Genomic DNA, 22,831 nt, shown 5'->3' with positions numbered 1-22,831 from the left:
ATATATATATATATATATATATATATGTATATATATATATATATATATATATATGTATATATATATATATATATATATATATATATAGCGAAAAAACTTTGTTAAAGGGACGTTATGGTTCCAAGTAAAACCGAAAAACCTCTGAAATTCACCAGTTATGGTATGCTAAGCAACCATAACTTGCGCCACCGCCGTGCACTGCTAAGACTAACACCCAGGACATCAAAGATGACATCACTGATGACATCACATGTTTGACTCACTCTTTTTTCCTTTACTGACATATCTAGGCCACATGGTTTTCATCAGTAACAGTCAGGAACTAAAAATTCAAAAAGTACTGTATATGTAGACTTATACTTCAGATATGTTCTTACAGTAATTCACTTAGGGTCCACTCACATCATATGAAACATATACATAGGGGAAAACACAGACTTTAATGCTTTGTGTGTATGAAGATAATCAGTAAGGGTATCAACAATTTCTTCTACTTCTGTTGTTTTTTTTATTACTGTACTTTCCCTGGACATGCTCATGTTTGTATGTGTTGTTGTCTGTGTTTTGTGTGCAATAATGTAATAATGTGCTAAATGGGTTTTATTACGTACTTATTAAATGTTTACAGTATGCAAATCTCTAATAAGAAAGTATTTATAATTTTAGTATTTAACATGGCAAGATTATTAATATTGAATCTCCATCATGTTTGATGCACAGTATGCCTATGTTACTACATGTACACTTATTGTAAGAAAAACTTCATAATGCAATGCTATTTGGATTAATGCATTGCTTAATGCACTATTTACCTCGTAATATGTATTCCAATGATCCTTGACACTTTTTTTTATTAACATTACAATAAGAATCCCTTGTATAGACTTTTCATGAAAAGTAAATGCACATGTGATGTCATCAGTGATGTCCTCAATGACATTTGTGATGTCATCTTTGATGTCCTGGGTGTTAGTCTTAGCAGTGCACGGCAGTGGCGCGAGTTATGGTTGCTTAGCATACCATAAATGGTGAATATCAGGGGTTTTTCGGTTTTACTTGGAACCATAACGTCCCTTTAACAACGTTTTTTCACTGAATTTCATAGGTTTTTAGTAGCGCAACTTAACTATAATGTCCTTTTAACAAAGTTTTTTTTTACTGAATTTCATAGTTTTTAATAGTGCAACTTAACCATAACCTCCCTTTACCAAAGTTTTTTTTTTACTGAAAATAGATATACAATGTGTGAATTTGATAGGTGTTTACTAGGATTCCCTTCATTTATATACATGTAACTTAGAACATACTGAACCCCCAGCTAGTGATGTTGATGTCCGCGGACTGTGCGTATGTCTGTAGATGGACGCGGTCAATATCAACACTAACCAAAAACTCAGGGGGCATCTTACATTGTTGTATCATGCAATATGAACACTGAACAAGTTCAAAAAGCAGCACATGAACACATTATATGTAATAATAAATAAGAAGTGGAACCTATATATGTAAGACATCAACCGTCCATTTAAATAGCATATGCACTAGAATGGAATATACCAAAACAAAAAATATATGCCTCCAACATAATTACCTCACACAAACTGCACAGCAAGAAGCAACAGCAGACCTACACAACAGTAACAACAAAACTTACCAGAAACTACTAAGTGAACTTCATTTTTCTTATATATTTCTAAACGTTCTGTATTAGGTACACTAAAAGTAATATATTTTTTTTACACAGAAATGTCCAGTACTTTGGAATAGCGTGAAGAAAATTTCCCACGTGATGAAATGAGTGAAGACAGTGATACTAATCATAGACACAACACTTCTCTATATATTCCAATTAATAACCATCACTTTATGTGTACTTAACACATTTTTTTTAACAGACCATACAAACAGTGAAAATAATATACCAAGAGAGACATTAGAAAATGCTCTGCAGCAAATGGAACAAAAAATGGATATGCTAATGAAAAATGTCAATCTTTTAAAACATTGTGTGGAGGACCACATAAAAGAAAACATTAAAGATCATTGTCCCACATGTACCTGTTCCCCCTCTCCCTGTCCCAGTCAACTATCCCCAAACCCTCACCACCAAGAAAAACGTTATGATGAGACTTCCATCCCTTCATCCCCTCCCATTCATCATCTCCAAACCCCTAATTCCCCTGTATGTGTGTCAGGTTATGCTTCCCCCTCTTTTTCATACATTTTATATTTGTATATAATAAATATTATGTGTGTTGTTACTTTATTCCTCTGTGTCTTATTTTTTTTTTAAAAAGGCAGTTAAGGTGGCTGCGGACAGCACAGGTGTCCAGAATGTCCGTAATCGACCAAAATGGAGGTGTCCTAAGAACACTATGCCTGTCCGTAATGTCTGCAATCAAAATGGAACTGTTCTTAGAAAACATTTGATGTCTGGAATGTCCGCAATTAACTAAAATGGGGGTGTCCTGAGAACACTATACCTGTCCGTACTGTTAGCAATCAAAATGGAACTGTTCTTCGAACACACTCGATGTCCGTACTGTCCGCAATCAAAATGGAACTGTTCTTAGACACACTTGATGTCGGGGATGTCCGCAATTAACAGAAATGGAGGTGTCCTAAGAATACTATACCTGTCCGTACTGTCCGCAATCAAAATGGAACTGTTCTTAGAACAAACTCAATGTCCGGGATGTCTGCTATTAACTAAAATGGAGGTGTCCTAAGAACACTATATCTGTCCATACTGTCCGCAATCAAGATGAAACTGTTCTTAGAACACACTCAATGTCCAGGATGTCTGCAATTAACCAACATGGAGTTGTCCTAAGAACACTATACCTGTCCGTACTGTCCGCAATCAAGATGGAACTGTTCTTAGAACACACCCGGAGTCTGGGATGTCGGTAATTAACCAAAATGGAGGTGTCCAAAGGACACAATACCTGTTTGTACTGTTTGTAATTAAGACACATCTGCTCGCATGTCCGTAATTATTTAAATTAAAGTGTCCTAATAACATCCCCCTGTTCGCAATGTCCGCAACCAGAATAAATATGTCCGTAGAACACTTAACCCGTCTGCCTGTCCGCAATGTTATGACGCACATTCATTTCATTCGGAGTCTTCCACACTGTCCGTAGAACATCTATGCACATGCGCACCACACTCATGGGTCCTACGAACATCGCGCCTGTCTGTAACTGTCCGTCGCTCATGTATCGCCCTTTAAATTAGTTCGGGGACTAGAACACTGTCCGTAGAACACCTGCATTCATGCGCACAACTGAACATGCACATTTGGTGTCCTACGGACTGTCTTCCCATTCGCAAACATATCCGCAACGTCATCATGTGACCGCACCCACGCTGAGCATGTGTCCTTATTTGCAGACACTGTCCGGGTCCCTGAACATTTTAAAAGTACTTTTTTGGACAATACAGGGTATTTTACAGTAAAAGTTCTCCATTGCACATGTCCCAGACAATGTCCCTGGCGATCTACATACTTTTCTGGAACTTTTTGAGTCATTTTGTTGGTGTTCGATGTGTCTGTGGACAGTGCGGGTGTCCACAGAGTGCGCACCTGCACCCCTATAAAATGCCACACCCTAGAATTGCTCCTCATTGTGCTGCTAGCTACCTGACAGAGCATAGCTTCTGACTTGCATTCACTGCATTGCTGCTGACTTCTGCCTGCTGTCCTCCAGATGGCGACCATGGCTGCTTCAGCTTCATCAACACCCCTACCCCCTCCACCACCACCACCACCTCCCCAAGGGCCTGCAGAGGGGAACAGGTGTGAGGATGCAGAGGAGCCGGATGAAGAGGATGAAGAGAATGAGGTAGTGGAAGTCCCTACTACCAGCACTCGCAGTGAGTCTTTGGTGTGGCGGTTATTTACCACTCTTTATGGAGTGCCAAAAGCTTGTGCAAATAAGGTCATCTGCAATCAGTGCCGCATGGTACTGAGTCGTGGAAGGCCTGGTTCGTATAGCTTTGATACGACATCAGTGAAGCGACACCTAAGGTCGTTTCAGGGTGGGGCTATATGCAAGGTTGTACCTTGTGATAAACTTAGTAGGTTGAGTTCCTCTACAACATCCTACTTTTCCACACCTGTCACCACAAGACACACTCCTGTGGGACAGCGCATCCCTCCAGCTGCCTCACAGGCCATTCATGATGCTGTTGACCCTTACCTTTCGAGGATCACAATATTGTGTATGTACTGCGACGCAGTACTCTGCAGGTGGGAGAACCTTCGGAGTGCTTTCAAGACTGCGGTCAAGGAGCATGAGAAGGTCTGCTACCTACCTAAATAAGGCCCATCCTACATCTTCCTCTCTCCACCTGCCCTTTCTTATCCCTGTGGTTGGTGTCCCTTCCTTACCCTCCTTTGCCCTCCCTTCCTTCAGTGTCGTGTTTAAAAAACCAAAACAAAATAAAACAACAGAAACAAAACAAAAAAGTCTCTTTTAAGAGCTGCCTTTCACAGTTTAAAAATAGAAGTGACAAATAAATAGTGCAGTGCCCTGTACATTTTTTAGAAGTCTGCGGACAGTCTCGGACAGTCTGGGGGTGCTGCCTTATCAGAACCATTGCATTTTTCTATGGGAGGAGGTGGTGGCTCTGAAAAGAGCATTTTGATGGTCTTTTTATGTGTTTCAAAAACTTCAAATGATTAACACCTACTGCAAAATGTATTAATGTAATTACAAAAAAGATTGCAATGCATTTTGTATATTTCGCAGAAAAATCTGATTGCCATCAAAAGTAAGATGTACTCCATCTCTATGATAAATGTATGTGCTACGAAACATAATATTTTCATCGTGAAAAGAGGACATGCCAACATCTAAAAGGCACAAACAGCCTTATTGACATTGCGCCTCGCTTTCTCCATTTGTGGACCAAATGAAGAAGAACGCAGCCACATTTGTCTCTGCGCAATACGAGAAAAAATTACTTGGGAATTTGGAAACATGTCCATGACCTTCCCAAGTCTTTCTTTCATTGCAAATTGCAAAGGAATTCCAGACACTTGTCCTAAACTGTTCCCTCCACAATGAATAATAATTATGTCTGGATGATGCTGTGTCACCAAAGTAGCACAGAGAGGTACCAAATCCATCCAGTTCTGCATGCACTTCCAACCAATTTATCCATGAGTCTCCCAAAATCCAGATAATCTGTTTTCTGAAACACACAGCCATAGCTATCTGTTCTTCTCTCAGGAAAAAGACTTTCTGAAAAACTCTCTCCTTACACAACACACCCAGTAAACCTTATTGACTAATCCCTTGCTCTGCTCCTTCTCATTTGCAAGCCTCTCAACCCCAAAATCCCTGTATGTAATATATATTGTCCACGGACAACCGCGGTGTCCGCGGACAAACCGAAAAATCTGAGCATAATGAATGTAAATTTAAATAGTGTGCCCCATTTCCTTTTTGAGATTGGCTCTGAAAGAGCCTTTTTTTGTTTGTTTTTTTGCAGATGCTTGAGAGACACATTTTATTTTGTATTTTTTTTTTGTTCTTATTTTACTCCTAAAATCTTCACATAAGCTTCTCCAAAGCAACCCTTATGTTCCAAAATAGCATGGCCTTTCCCATAAAAGATAAAGAAATGCCATCTTCTTTAAAATAAACAGCATTACCAGAATCAATGTTCTCATTATTACATAAGAACATAAGAACATATGAGCTGTAAGCATAGAAGTAAACATGCCTCGATTGATTGCACACCTAGCAATGTTTTGCTGAGGACACAAAAAGAGAACTATTGTCCCATATTGCCCTAGGTACTAAACCAGAAAAAATTACTTTGGCATTTAAGACTTTCATTACTGCTTGAATCAAGTGTTCCACGTCTGCCAACAAAGTAGGGGAACTGATATAGCCCAAATGCAAAGCACCACAGTGCAAAACTACCATATGGGGACTCTTCATCCTGCCCATATCTTCACAAACTTGTAAAATTCCCTGCATGTTGAAATCAAGCACAGTGCTCCACACCAGCTTCACTCCTTTAACATCAAAATTGTTTGCCACATTCCTGCATTTAGCATACTGCTCCAAACCATGCACAAACATATCTCCAAATACAAACACCCTGACTTTCTCCACCTCTGCCATCTTTACTACACACAGCCTCTTTCAACACAAATCCACAATCTCAACACCTGATTGGCTGATCCCTTTAGTCCTATTTCCTTGCCAGATATGTTGAGAGTCCCGTATGTGGCACGCCCTGTCTGCGGACAGCAAGGTGTCCGCGGAACGCATATCTCTTGGGCAGCCCTTCTACCCTTTCCACTTCACTCTGTGTACCATTCCATCATTGGCTACAGCTAAGCAGTCACACAACCATCCACCAATTACATCCAAGAACTCTACATCTAACTCCATCATCATAGTTAAGCACTTCAGACGTACTGTTGATCACTCTGTGTACAAGTCTCATGTCATTGGAAAGCACCTACTACAAAAACTACTGTACAAGTCTCCAAGACTTCTACTTGCAGCTTGATCCACATCCACATGCATACATACAAACTACAGGTATGCATATTTTCTGCACAGTACATGTACAGCTCTTGTATAAATGCATATAAACAGGGTAACTGCCACTTAACCTGTATAGCCTACAAAATAAACTTACTGTCATTTTTCCGATCTGCTGTAATCAACTGTCACTTGCAAACCTGTCTGCTCTCCAAAACATTTTTTTACACACACAGCTATCTAAAAAAGTGTACATTTTATATTAAAAGATGGGAGAAATAACAGTATAATTGTAGAAAAACACTTTCTAGTGTATTATAAAATTACACACAGCCAAGATAAGTTTATGCATCTTTATGCACTCAGACAGATATACACTATCATTAAAAAGGCTCCCAGCTAAAACAACACCACTACATCTACATCACATCCTTCTGTTTTATTACCCACACCTTTACAAATGCATACATTCCATGCTTTTCTATACAGTTTCTGCCATTTACCCTATAAAAATTGCATAATAAGTATATGATTATTTCTTCTATCTCCTAACATCCAATAACGCAGCCTTAAGAAGCCAAATGAGTTTCATACGCTTAATATTATACTCATTTGCAAAGCATCTTCACCTAACAGATTCTAAATAAAATATACAGGCTGCACATAGGCAAAGGAAACTGCATGTACACACTATGTTCAGTTATCAAAAAACACTACTACTACAAAAACATAAAAATCAACGTCTAAATTAACAACAGTGCTATAAACACACACATTTACTAACTTCTTTCTTTTACAATTGCAGTGAAGACCACTCTCCTGAAAAGCAGCAGCATCTGAAGTACGAAGAACATCTCAGAAGAAACCTACTCTTTCCATACAAAAAAGTAAGTACAATACTACCATAATGTTCTAAATGTTAATCAAACACACTAGAATGTTAGTTTTGCAGATCAAAGAACTGTTTTAATTCTATACCATTAGATTTAGTATTAGTGCTTCCTCTCACCACTAGCTTACTTTGCATTGTTATCTAAAACCCAGTATAGTAACACACAAATACAAGAATAGCCTTCCCAACTTGTGGTAGCTGGCCATTGCACAATGACACACCTCCATATACAGTGTTAATATCATACTCAGACACTCATGCACAAAGCACACATACATTGCACAACAGCCAAACCCACACTTTCTTTTTTTCCAACAGACCCCAAGGAATGCCTACCAAAAAGGAACTCTGTAGAAAGCAACGCAGAAGTAGAGCAAATCAAAATAAAAGTGTCCAAAATAAGCATCCATCTCTAGCAGAATTTGTACAAAAAGTTCAAACAAAACAGCTAATACAGTCATTAAGTGAAACAAAACAAGCTTCCAGTACAGAAACTTTGCCTCATCTTTCAAAATGTAAAACGAAACAGAAAGTGATTAAAACGAATTCAGCTACCACTACTGCTAACACTGCTCCTATAAATCTTGATGTAGTGGCAAGTAACCATACCAAAAAAAGTATTTTACAAAAAATGTTCCACGACAGAGTCCTTCAGAATCTTATAAAAACAGGAGAGAAACCATGCACAACACTTAAAACCTACTGTAGAAAATTAATCTTAGAAGCTCTCATAGACAGTTCAATCCTTCTCAAAAGGAAGTTATTTATTTTAGTTTTAAACAGAATGAAACCACTACCAAAACGACCTACTAAACTACAAAAAATACTTCTCAATAAACAGAATGTCAACAAAAATAACTTCTTAAATATCTGGGGAGGTGAATGGAGTCACACCACGAACACAGAACCATATTTTAATGAAGAAGCATACAAACAAAAGCAAACAAACACAATTGCCATACATAGCAGTGGGCGAGGGTATGAAAAACTCAATAATACCATAATGGAACAAGAAATGCTCTTACAAAAATATCCCCAGAAAATGCAGTATCACCTCTCCACTCCACTGAACTAAAACATCCAGTGTACAAATGGCTGTGCACGTCAATGTGTAACATTGCCAAAAAATCTTTCAAATCTTTACGCCAGTTCCTCAATCAGTATGTGAAAGGCAAAGACAAATTCAAAATGAAACTACTACAAAATATGTATACCTGTCCAGTGCACAAATACACAGGACTACAAGGACATTCATTAGCCTACATTTCAGGACCTATTTGCAAAAGCGCCTTCGTTCATATCAAAATGATATCAACACATATAAGAAATCTGGTCCATAAACTCTACTATGCTAAAAGTCATGCTTTAGCACTAGCCAATTTAAATAACAATCTTCTACATGGTACAGCCAAAGAACTACTCGAAGAAATAGAGCATCTCCAGAGAAAATATTTTGGAAGTGAAAGCCGCTTACAAATGCAATAGCTTTAGAATAGACTAGCAACAATTTTACAGATGGCAACCTTATACTAAACACATACAAAAAAGAAATACTAAAATTTAAAAGTACATCCGCTGAAGTACCAAACCATGTGTGTGTGTGTGTGTGTTGCAACAGAACTTTTTATAAAAGTAGCACAAAAACTGTAGACATAACATACACAATAGAAGACAATGAACATTCCAAATGGTTTGAATTAGCCCCCTACCTTATAGCAGAAAACAAATACGGAATAACTGACCCCTTAACAGTTTTCAGTTACTGCACTAAAAAACTTGACAACAATCAAACTCCTTCACATGCTATCACAAATAACTTGGAATTATTCCCACTACCAAAACCCCTGCAACAGCTCAATCTGTGTGATAGCATCATAATTCAAACAGTGCACCCATTTCAAGCAATAATATGCCTTCAACCAAAAACAGCAAAATTACCTCCCTCTGAATTAGTGAAAGGCATTTGTGGCAAAGTAGTTTACCATTAGATCTGAAAGAAAATGTACACCCTCTGGGAGTGCAACGTCCAATAGATCAGTCTTTAATTGTCTTAGTAAATGGTGTACCTAAAAAAAGACAAAATGAATTGGCAACAACTTGTGGATTACATAAAGTTAGACATGCCTTGCAACATCTAAAAGACAATAATGAATACTACAAAGAAATTAATAGTGAAGAAAACCTGAGGGAAACCACTGAAATAATTCAAGAGTCACCACAAACTTTTCAATTTCAACTTCTAGATCCTGCTACAGTATCCAATATATTAGACCATTATACAATTCATCCATTACACTCTAAAGACATTATAGATGATGCACTGGAAATGTACCAAATGCGACAAACCAAAGGATCACCAATCAGCATATGGGAAAAAAGTATAGAAGCACGTGCCTTTCCTCTACTCTTTCCTACTGGGAAAAGAGGAAGGTACAATGATAGACCCACTCAGATAACAGCATCAGAATAGCGCTCTTTACGAATGTATTCTGAAGATCCCAGAATTAGATACAATGTGGACTACATATTCCACTTACTCTTTGAAAGTGAACTAGCAACTCTATGCTACGTAGTTGCACACACATTGAAATCAGGAACCCACTTTCAAAATATGTCAGCTACGCAATTACTACGAAAAGTGCAAGAAAAAGATGAAGTTTTACACTCAAGCATTAGAAATCTGTTAGAGAATGTTGCTGCTATGAAGCTGCACATCATTTGACCAGTACTGCTTTGTATGGAAAATCTGAAAATATAGTATGGCTAAGTCTTGGTCCTGCTAAATCTAGAAAAAGAATTCTCAAATCATACGACGACATAGAAACAATAGCCAAAAATGATCCGAACAGCCAAGACATTTAAAAGAACAATTTAATAGACACATACTACCCAAACAGAAGTACCACTTTGGAATCCATGTGTCTATACCACAGAGCTCAAAACTTCACATACAAAAATAATATAAAACCAGATGAAAAAAAGGTAGATACAGAGTGATAAATTGTGAAGGCAGCTTAGTAAAACTTACCAAACCGAGTTTAATTAATCATATCAAATTGTCATTAAAAACTCCTCAACAGAAATAACTATATTACATGTCCCCGCTACAACTCTTTAAACCATGGAGAAAAGAAGAAGAGTTACTTCATAACTATGACTCCTATGAAGACGCTTTAAAAGCAAATTAAAGCACTATCACCGATGTAAACTTTACACAGTACAAAACAATGTTGCACAATGAACAGACAGCAACACGAAGAAGAACTCCAGGCTCAACTAGATAAGGACACTCCTGACAGTAGTCAACCTTCTGTAACAGGAAGCCAAGAACCACTCGGACAGCCACTAATAGCAAATGAGATAGAATTAGCTATGACAGAAGTAGAAAACGCCATGTGTCAGTATGAAGATACAGAAGACTTAAGTACACTACAATCAAATCTAAACAAGGAGCAGCGTAGCATTTTTCAAGAAGTAACAAAAGAAATTGCACATGGTGTACAACATGAAAATAAAGAATTTACCTGTCAAAATTACAAACCTATACTATTATACGTTAGTGGTGAAGCTGGTTCAGGCAAAACATTCTTAATCAAAATCATCAGCAAGTTCCTTCAACAATTTACAAACAACAAACTGTCAGCTGTTGTAACTGCCCCCACAGGTTTAGCTGCCTACAACAAAGGGGGTGTAACTTTACATTGATTACTATTCCTACCAGTAAAACACTAAAACAAATTAGAATATTACAAACTTTCTACAGAAGCTGCAATGGAACTACGCAGAGTGTTAAAACAAATGGAAATGCTACTAATATATGAAGTGAGCATGGTCTCCAACTTAATGTTGGCTTTGATTCACCTCAGTTTACAAGAAGTACTTAAAACAAACTATGAAGAGCTCTTTGCAGGAAAACACATTGGGCCTTATTAGGACCCAGGCGGTAAGGGGTTTACGGCGGCGTAAACAGCGCCGACCCTTACCGCCTGATTCCGAGGTCCCTTAGCGCCATGGAGGATTTAACACCTGCTTTTAGCAGGTGTTAAAATCCATGGCGCTAAGGGACCTTGTTGTTAATTACGCCACCGTAATTTACGGTGGCGTAATTAACGCCTTCCTCACTCCCATTATGCCCTATGGGGCAAAAAAAGGAATGGGGAAGGGTAAATGGGTTAATGGGGACTTACTGCCCCGCCAACCTCGGAATGGGGCGGTAAGTCCGCCAACCACCATGGCGTAAACATGGTTTACGCCATGGTGGTAAAGGTACGACCCAGGCGGTAACTTACCGCCTGGGTCGTAATGAGGCCCATTATTGTTTTCGGAGACCTTCTTCAATTGACACCAGTGAAAGGTGAACCAATTTTTAAAACCTTAGGCCACAAACTCTGCCTTAAAACTATTGGTCGCATAGGAAATGTCAACCTTTGGCAACATTTCCAATACAGAGAATTAACAGAAAACATGCGACAGTCTGCAGACCTCACCTACGCCAACATTTTAAAACGTATTAGAGTTGGTGCAATATCTCAAGAAGCACAAGCAATATTAAAAGCCTGGTACATCCATGCACTTTATGGGCATAATTCATGTGCTACTGATGTTATGGAACAATTATCACACAATAATATCAATTGTATGGCCTTAATGCCAACTCTAGTAAGCTGTTACAAATTGAATGAAACATTGTTGAAAAAAGAAATGCAACCAATAATGGAAATTTCCGCCACAGACAAACTGGACATACGTGGTATGACACTACCCATGTGTGAACAAGCCACAACAAGAATATGGGAGTAATTAATAGAATTCAACGCACAAGTGGCGCACGCGGCTGGCGCACAGTGTGTGCATGTGAATTACTGTGCCAGCCGCATTCGCTAAAATCCAATTCCGCGCACAGCGTATTCATGGATTTTAGCTTCAAAAACCAGCCGTGGCGCAGAGTGGCGCAGAGACCCTGCAGCAGCACCAGTTACGCCCCCAACCCCTCCCCGTGCGCCATGCACAGCACACAAATCCCGTACATGGCGCACAGGCCCCTAACCACGAAAACGCCTGTAAAACTCCCCGCGCACCCCTCCGAATACACGTACCCCGCTGCACGGGGAGTGTCACACGCGATTGGAGCTGGGTACGTGTATAACAGGGGTTCGCAGGAAGTTTCACACGCGAAATGCCCTGTGCGAGTGGGGTACGTGTATTCCTGGGGTGCGCGGGAAGTTTCACACGCGATTGGAGCGGGGAATATGTATTTCGGGGGTGCGCGGGTAGTTTCACACGCAAAATGCCCTGTGCGAGTGGGCTACGTTTATTCCTGGGGTGTGCGGGAAGTTTCACATGCGATTGGAGAGGGGAACGTGTATTTCGGGGGTGTGCGGGAAGTTTCACAAGCGAAATGCCCTGTGCGAGTGGGGTACGTGTATTCCTGGGGTGCGCGGGAAGTTTCACATGTGAAATGCCCTGTGCGAGTGGGGTACGTGTATTCCTGTGGTGGCGGGAAGTTTCACACGCGAAATGCCCTGTGCGAGTGGGGTACGTGTATTCCTGGGGTGCGCAGAAGTTTCACACGCGAAATGCCCTGTGCGAGTGGGGTTTGTGTATTTCGGGGGTGCGCAGGAAGTTTCACACGCGAAATGCCCTGTGCGAGTGGGCTACGTTTATTCCTGGGGTGTGCGGGAAGTTTCACATGCGATTGGAGAGGGGAACGTGTATTTCGGGGGTGTGCGGGAAGTTTCACACGCGAAATGCCCTGTGCGAGTGGGGTACGTGTATTCCTGGGGTGCGCGGGAAGTTTCACATGTGAAATGCCCTGTGCGAGTGGGGTACGTGTATTCCTGTGGTGGCGGGAAGTTTCACACGCGAAATGCCCTGTGCGAGTGGGGTACGTGTATTCCTGGGGTGCGTGGGAAGTTTCACACACGAAATACCCTGTGCGAGTGGGGTATGTGTATTCCTGTGGTGCGCAGAAGTTTCACATGCGAAATGCCCTGTGCGAGTGGGGTTTGTGTATTTCGGGGGTGCACGGGAAGTTTCACACGCGAAATGCCCTCTGCGAGTGGGGTACATGAATAACTGGGCTTTGCGGGAAGTTTCACACACGATTGGAGAGGGGAACGCGTATTTCGGGGGTGCACGGGAAGTTTTCCACGCGAAATGCCCTGTGCGATTGGGGTACATGTATTCCTGTGGTGCGCGGAAGTTTCACACGCAAAATGCCCTGTGCGAGTGGGGTACGTGTATTTCAGGTGTGCGCGGGAAGTTTCACACTCGAAATGCCCTGTGTGAGTGGGGTACGTGTATTCCTGGGGTGCGCGGGAAGTTTAACACGCGAAATGCCCTGTGCGAGTGGGGTACGTGTATTCCTGTGGTGCGCAGGAAGTTTCACACGCGAAATGCCCTGTGCGAGTGGGGTACGTGTATTCCTGGGGTGCGTGGGAAGTTTCACACGCAAAATGCCCTGTGCGAGTGGGGTATGTGTATTCCTGTGGTGCGCGGAAGTTTCACACGTGAAATGCCCTGTGCGAGTGGGGTACGTGTATTTCGGGGGTGCGCGGGAAGTTTCACACGCGAAATGCCCTGTGCGAGTGGGGTACGTGAATAACTGGGCTTTGTGGGAAGTTTCACACACGATTGGAGAGGGGAACGCGTATTTCGGGGGTGCGCGGGAAGATTTCCACGCAAAATGCCCTGTGCGAGTGGTGTACGTGTATTCCTGTGGTGCGTGAAAGTTTCACGCGCGAAATGCCCTGTGCGAGTGGGGTACGTGTATTTCAGGGGTGTGCGGGAAGTTTCACACGCGAAATGCCCTGTGCGAATGGGGTACGTGAATAACTGGGCTTTGCGGGAAGTTTCACACGCGATTTTGCTGGCAGAGCGGGTACGTGAATTTCGGGGGTGCGCGGGGAGTCCTATACGTGAATTGGCAGTTTGGGTCCTCCCAGGTGTTCCCTCTACACCCTCCAAGCCCCCTGCAAGCAGCCCACACCACAGGGGACTACCCTGCACCCCTGGTCATGTCCCGCAGGCAGCCCATCCACCATGGGCATGCCCCCCAGCCAAGCCACATGTCACCTTGACTAGTGATCACCAACTCATGTCCCCCAGCACCCCCACCCCCCTGCAGTCAGGGGCACCTGCCAGCAGGCCCCCACTCATGTCCCCTAGCACACCCACCCCCCAGCAGTCAGGGGCACCTGCCAGCAGGCTCCCACTCATGTCCCCCAGCACCCCCACCCCCCAGAAGTCAGGGGCACCTGCCAGCAGGCCCCCACTCATGTCCCCCAGCACCCCCACCCCCCAGCAGTCCGGGGCACCTACCAGCAGGCCCCCACACATGTCCCCTAGCACCCCACCCCCCAGCGGTCACGGGCACCTGCCAGCTGGCCCCCACTCATGTCTCACACATGTCCCCTAGCACCCCCACCCCCCAGCAGTCAGGGGCACCTGCCAGCAGGCCCCCACTCATGTCCCCCTGCACCCCCACCCCCCAGCAGTCAGGGGCACCTTCCAGAAGGCCCCCACTCATATCCCCCAGCACCCCCACCCCACAGCAGTCAGGGGCACCTGCCAGCAGGCCCCCACTCATGCCCCCCAGCACCCCCACCCCCCAGCAGTCAGGGGCACTTGCCAGCAGGCCCCCACTCATGTCCCCCAGCACCCATGTCATGACGATCCTCAATCATGGGCCTCATAGCCACCCACACCACACCCCACGCCACCCCAGCCCAAAGACCCAAACAAGTATTGCATCCACCCACAGAGAAATGGCCATTACATGATACAACCCGAATGGCAAGTATGTACATGAACACATGTCCGTCACACACACACAATGGGTGCAAGTGAATGTGAAAACCCATATCATGACATGCATGAAACCAATAAGAGAACACCACACATCGAAGTATGAAACAAAAATGTATTGAACACAACATGAATGTAATGAAAATAAAAAAATCAATAATGGGAATAAGAAATAAAATGCAGCATGTCCGGAAAAAAATAAAAATTATGAAATCAGAATCCTAAGAAATCCAAATGAAAATATGTCCAAAGTCTCAGCCCAACAAAGCAAATCCAAGGGAAAAAAAATATATGAAATCCATTGCGCCATGGTGAAATTAAAATAAAAACGAGAAACATCCACTGTTCAACTATATACAAATCACCAATCCAGGGTCCATGAGCCCAACAAATGAAATGAAACCTACAAAAAACCCTACCTAATAATGAACTATAAACAAAAATATGGTGCATTGTCCAAGCGGCCCAAAATAAACAAAAACAGAAAGGAAACCTAACACTATCTAACTATTTACAATGGCAGCGGGCTAGTCCGATGGCTCATTTTTTGATGTCCCGAGCCAGGGCATCATCAAACTCCCGCTCAATATCCTGGAGGCGGTCCTCTTCCATGGCCCGAGGGTTCGCAGGGACGACGACATGTTCACCTCCAACTCCCTGCGAATTGCCTCGAGGCACTCGGCCCGCCTCAGGGCCCTCCGCATGGAGTTCTCCGCCCTGACCATTGTGAGCCGTGCCTCTTCTGCCCGCAGCATCCGCATCTATGGTGTGGCCCAACTGCTGCCACACGGAAGACACTTGAAATCCGGGGTCCTCCTGCCCTATGGCCGATGCCTGCCCCTCTCATGTTGAAGGCCCTAAGCCATCATTGCTCCCACCATGTTGCTGCTGCTGTGCCTATGCCTGCGCCCTGGCTCTTGCTGCCTGCATGTCCTCCTCCGGCTGGGGTGCAGTTGTCGTGGTGGCCACCCCTGCTGGACGTCCGACTCCCGACTGTTGCAGGGATGTGTCCTCCACCAGCCTGGCCGCTGGGTAAGGGGCAGTTCCACAGGGTACCCAGGTAACACATGGGTGGGAAGATGGCATGGAAGACGACTGGCGCGTAGGGGGTTCAGGTGAGGAGGGGGTCGCAAGAAGGTCCAGCACACGGAGGAATCCAGCACCGGTGACCCGTCCCAGTAGGTCAACGTGGTCAAAGAGGCATACAAGACGACGTGCAGTCTCTCCACGAAAAGACTGCAGGTCATCTCGCATGCCCCGTTGACGCAACGCTATCCCACTCAGGACAGGCTCAACACGGTCCCGGATAGCCACGTCCGCAGGGAGAGGAAGGCCAGTTGTTGTGCGCTCATCCCCTCCCTGAAAACGGGTCTGGACGTAGGCATCCCTGCTGGTGCCAGATGATGCAGTGACAGGATCAGGGACAGGATTACACACAGGCACCTCCACGGCTGCCTGAACTGCCTCCTGTCCCTGCCCCTGCACTGCACCACTAGCACCAGTGGAATCCCCACCTCCAGACCACATGTGTGTCCCTTCCGCGGCCCCCTCCTCCACCAAACCCCCCACCAACCTGGATGACTCCATGCCATCTTCCTCCGTTGGACCCTGTGGTGGGGTCTCAGCTGCCCCTTCTGCTGCCCGAGGAGTCCACCTCTGACCTCCGCCTCTTGGACCTACCCTCGGCAGCTGCAGCCTGGGACGCGGCACCAGACTCCTCACTCCCCGACGAGATGACAAACTGGGAGGGGAGCCGGGCCTTTCGTCTCCGGCTGGTGGTGCGATCCCGGCCGCTGTGCTCCACAGCACCCTCTCTGTCCTCTTCATCAGTTGACGCTGCAGACAGGGAGAGATAAAACACAGACATCAGGGCACTGTGCAATGGACAGATACACACATGACAGTTGCACATGAGTGGCAGTGTCAAACTTCAGACATGGCATCACACTCCACGACACACATTTAATTTCAACTCACACACATGAGTATTTCCACAGCAATATTGCACCAGGCAGCAACATCCATACACATACAACAACATGAACAGCCGAAGGTGAGCCTGACATCACATGAAACACAGGGAGTACACTAGACATGCACACATGCCACCACACTTACATGCATGTCTACATCTCCTCCAACTGTCGGAGTGATGCGATCGCCATACATGTCACATCTGGCATTCAGCCTTCTACATATCAGTGTCACGTGCATCCATGTTGCATCACAGTTGCACACTTGTCAAATACACACACATGCACATGTACACAGTGCAGATACATGCAGCAGGAACCACCATCCATGTGTGACACCACAACCATGTCAACGTACATACACAGAAATTCAAACATGTGTGCTACCACACCTGCATTTGCACAGCATGCTTACCAACACATACACCATCGACGTGTCTCACACCTAAGAGGACTCACATGTGGCAGCCTCATGCCCCTGTTCATACACATCCCTACATGGCCCTATGAAAACACATGTGCAACCTGCACACTACTGGCACACCACCACACGCACAGCGTCCAATCAGTATGCATGTACACTTACTGCTCGACTCCAGACGGGTCTGCCTCTCAAGGACCTGGATGTGGAGCGCTGGGCATATGTGTTCCAGGACCCTCATCTGGTGGTCGGACAGGTAGCCTCGGCACCCCTTAGCATCCGCTGCCTTCAAGAGGCGCCGGGCCTTGTTGAGGGTCCTGGACCTGAAGTCCTCCCAGTGCTTCTTGGCATAGTGTAAGTCGCGGACTGCCACCCCATCCGCGTTGATGGCAGTCACGATGCCCATCCAGATCCTGGTCCGTCCTTCATTGTCGGCGCGCGAACTTCCAAAGAGGGCATCATACTGCCCCAGGACTTGCTCCACCAGGACACCAACTTCCCTGGCACTGAAGCTGGTGGCCCTCTGCCTCTCTGGCTGGGGGTTGCCAGTGGTGCCAGATGGTGTTGTGCCTGACAAGGCAACCCCAGAGGCAGGAGTGGGTGGGCAACTGGGTCCTGGGGCTGGGCTGTGGAGGGATGGTATCCCAGTCGGGAGTCTTCGGTTCCAGCAGGGGTGGTCACCGCAACTGCACCCCTGGCTGACGTGCAGGCAGCAAATAGCAGGGCACGTGGGCAGCAAGCAGTTAGGCAGCAGTAGATGGCAGGTGGGAGCGTGCTCGGGGCTCTGGGGGGCAGTAATTCGGCCTTCTGGGCAGGAGCATGGTCTTTCGTGTGTTGTTGCGTGGCCAGCTTGATACGGAGTGATTTGGCACGTTAAAATCTTGCATGTCAGCGTGTAATTCGAGGAAAAGCCCTTCACGCATAAGCATGTCAGCACACGTATGCGGTTTCATTGGACCAAAGGAGAAGTGACGTGACTCGCGCAGGCGTTTCCCTCGTGACGTGGGCATAGTGGTTCAGCGCGCGTGAAAAAACTGCACGTCCGTGTGTGAATACGTGTAATCCGAGGAAAGGGCCTACGCGCGTAAGTGACGTGACGCACACAGGCGTTTCCCTCAGCACGGGTTAAAGGTGAGCAGGGCCAGCCGTTCACTGTATGTGCCTTTTGTGGAGACCTACGTGTGTTGCTGCTTCGTGTTGTTTCGCGCGCCATCACAACTTCACAGCTATCAAGGACGTATCTCTTCTTTTGGCGGGGGTATTGGCTACGCGTGTTTTTCTGCATCGTGCTAGTCAGACGGTGAGTCACGCACGCTATTTTTCTCACTGTGGGTGCCCCTGTGTATCGCACCCGTTTTCGAGGTCATAGTAGCCTGCGTGTCCCACGCGTACACGTTTTTCGTGTTACTGGGTGCCACCGCATACTGCAGGAGATTGATTCCACGCACATAGGCTGCAGGGTTGCGTGCACGGTTTTACTGCAGTTTTGGGGTGCCTGAGCGTTGCGTGACCTGTCACTACATCACCGGGGTCACATACAGCCTTGCAGGTACAAGAGGGCTGTTAACATCTTGCATCCCACACCCTTCACACCAATTGCCCAGGTCAATTGTGGTGTACACCTCCCATTGACACTACTCCATCTGTGCCGGCACTACTACATCTGTGCCATGGTTGGGAGGCCACCAAAGGTGAGGGGTGTCTCAACTGGGCGTTCTCCTCATGGCGGGCGTGGTCGGGACATGGCCGGGGTTACCAGCGAGTAGGGGGACTCCAGGGTGTCCAGGGTGGCCACAGAGGGGGAAGAGGCAGGGGTGCACCACTTGTGCACGATGTTGTGGCATGTGTCGGTGCAGTCATGCCACCACCCCCTGTGGTTCCGGGAGATGCAGCTTCTGCATCTGGCACTGGCACCCATGTGACCCAGCAGTCCGTTTCATCGACTGCCACGGGCCCAAGGGTAGTGGAAGCTGCAGGTGCAGCTGTGGACACCTCCACCCAGGCTCAGGGTCTGCCAGCGCAGGCTGCGTTGGCACTTGAAGAGCCCTTGGAAGATTTCCAACAGGCCAGGAGGTAAACCGTAGGGGCACGCAGGGCTGCCCTGACCAAGACAAGTGTCCCTGGGGCGGTTATGTCATCTGCTGCCCCGAACAGCTGGGTGTTGGCAAGTGCAGGGGCAGATGCACCCAACAACACCCAGGTTGTGAGTCTGCCAACCAGGACAGTTGCGGTCAATGACCCTGCCACAGCAGATGTTGCTGCGTAGGGTCCATTAGAGGGCACCCAGCTGCCACTGACACAAGTCAGGCCTTTGGTCGTCCCTCCACCTGCCACTCCCTTGGCTCAATTCACCGAACCCACTGGCCATACTGATCAGGGCGGCATTAGCCAGTCAGGGTCTGCGCCACAATCCAAGAGGAGGAAGGTTGCACCTGCAGCACAGGCTGGGACCCCACACACAGCCACGACCTCCGGCACGTCGAGGAAGAAGCCTTTCTGCAAACAGGAACTGGACTTCCTTGTGGACTACGTGCGGGACCACAGCGTTGACATGCTAGTGGGTGCTAATTGTCAGACTACGGCTGCCCACCGTGATACCCACTGGAAGCAAGTTGCGGAACATGTGAGTGCATACGGCCATGAGGTACGCACGGCGCAAGAGTGCAAAAAGCGTTGGAATTACCTCAAATGCAGCACTAAGGCTAAGCGTGCCTCAAATTACAACTTGACTCTGGTGACTGGCAGTGGGCCTGCACCAGAGGAGGAAGACATCACTCCGCATGAGCCACCATCTGAATCGTTCAAAGGAACGGGAGAGGTGCCGGACTGTGATGCCCAGTCCAGTGAGTGTTGATGCGTGTTTGTTGAGGACGTGTGTGTTTTACTTGAGTGATGTGTTGTGCATGACTGCCACTACATGTCACGTGTACATGGTTCTGATGTGAAAGTAATGCAATGTTTCCCTAATGCATGTCTACTCTGCTGGATGGTGGATATGTGGAGCAGACGGGGGCTGTCCGCATCACCACTATTGCACCCTACTCAAATGCTGGTTAACAGTATGCCCCTCCGGTCCATGTTCCAGCACACTGGCACTTCTGCATGTAGCGTGGGGTGTCCTTCCTCTCAGCCCAGGGACTATGCATAGCATGACTGATGTGCATGTGTCCTCTGCCTGCAAGCGGGTACTCAATGAAGGCATGCTCCCTTGCCCCTCAACCCCCCGCTCTGCACCCCAATTCCACCTTAGCACTGGTCTGCTACAATATTGCCATTGGGTACGTCCCTGTTCATGCCTCCTGTGTACATGCTAACATCCAGCGGCCAATCTGCCAGACATATGCTGTGTGGTACATCCTTAGTACTTGATGCAGGGTGTCTCACTTGGACTGTGCAGAGGTCAGATGCCCCGCAGGGACATGAGTGCCCATTCATACTCCATGTGCATTCCACGCATGCCCCTATGTGTCCATGACTGGATGATCACTGTAATACAAGTCCCGGATGACCTACATTGCATGGCATTTCATCTGCCTTCCCATGTCAACTCTGGCTCAGTACTGCGTTGCACACATGTTTAGGGTCTGACAATCTGTGTGGGTCACAGACCTCAGCCTGTTTAATGGCCAATGACTCTGTCCAACTGGTGTAGTGTCTTCTTCACACGTGGGTGTACTCCAGAGGTTTCATCATGTGTCCTGCTTACTGTCCCATCATCATTTGCTGTGTTGTCACTTGACTCACATGATGCTGTTGATGCTAGTCCACACTGTCTTTCAATACACAGGTCTATGGTCAGCCTTTTGATACCATGGTAGGCATCCCTGCTTTTGCACTTGGGGGGAGGGGTGGTTTGCTTGTAGACATGCTACCCATTGAATGCACATTGCACGTGATGCCTGAAGTTGACCTTGCACTGCCTTCACATTTTCTGACACACACCATGAAGTCCTTGTACATGTAGATAGTGAGTAACATACATATTTGCTGCACTGCATAGACACTTCAGTGCAAACTGCCACCTTTCCACAGGTCTAATCACAGAAGCAATTTCAAGTTTACCCAACATGCATGCCAGGTTCTATTTTGTGTGTCACATGTCTGCCTGATGTGTTTGGTGTTGGTGTGTGTGTGTGTGTTGTGTGCTTCTAACATGTGTAGTGACCTTTTTCCTCTCTATTGTCCAGGTGATGACGCAATGGAGCCGCAGGATGGTGTTATCATGCCAGGCACAGGATTGTTATCACTACGTCAACCCAGCACAAGTGGAGGTCGTGGGGTGGTAGGCAACGAAAACCACCAAGTGCTACAGTCCATCTTGTCTCTGGCTGCCTATGAGTCCAGCTATGATGAACATTCTAACGACCATGTCGAGTTGGATGAGAATCAGGTCCATATGTCAGGGGTGAGTGATTCTGATGTGGACACTCCTCTGTCCGTGACACCTACACTGAGCAGTCAGACAGTCTTGGAACCTCCGCCTGCGGTGGATTGGGATGCAGGGTCACCCTCCACACCATTCTCTGATGTGCCTGAGACATCGACGGGGGCATGTAGTCGTGCAGCCGCGGTCGGTGCCAACACAACAAGGACACCCGGTTCTTGGGTCCAGCAGGGGTCAAGCCCAGCAACGCGGTCGCTGCGCGCAACCGCTGTATACTGAGTGGGAGAAAGACATGACTGCCAATTCTGAACGCCAGGGGGCAGCAATGGAGAACATCGCTGAGAGCATGGAGAGTGTGGCCGATCCGTGCTCCCCCCTGCTAGGCAGGTGCTTCTCCAGCAGCAGGCAGCACGGTCCACGGCCCGCTCGCTCAGGCTGGGCATGGCAGCCTCAGACAGGGCACGCTAGGTTGAAATGTTGTCCCTGCGTGAAGCAATTGCTGCTCACGCAGAGGCACACATGGAGGCCCTGATGGAGGAGTATGCTTCCCTCAGATCCACTCTGGGTGTCCTTCTGATGTCCCAGAGGGAGCGGGAAGAGGAGAGGTTTGCACAGCTTGAACGTACCATCTCGGCTGAGCTACATGCTTGCCGGGAGGTGCAGCGGTTGTCCAGCTAGGCCTTGAAGGAGGAACTCTGTGTTACACGTGCTACCTTGCAAGAGTAAGCACGTGTATCACCTGAGGTTCTGCATGCAGACCTACGTGTCATCGCCACACAGAACCAGGCTCACCCGTCCGGCAGACTTGCTGCCGATGAGGGGCAAGCTGCGGCTAGGCGTGGT

This window comes from Ambystoma mexicanum, chromosome 3p (genome assembly GCF_040938575.1).
Source record: "Ambystoma mexicanum isolate Mex_15411 chromosome 3p, UKY_AmexF1_1, whole genome shotgun sequence".
Taxonomy (NCBI): Eukaryota; Metazoa; Chordata; class Amphibia; order Caudata; family Ambystomatidae; genus Ambystoma; species Ambystoma mexicanum.
Note: the sequence above shows the minus strand (reverse complement) of the source record.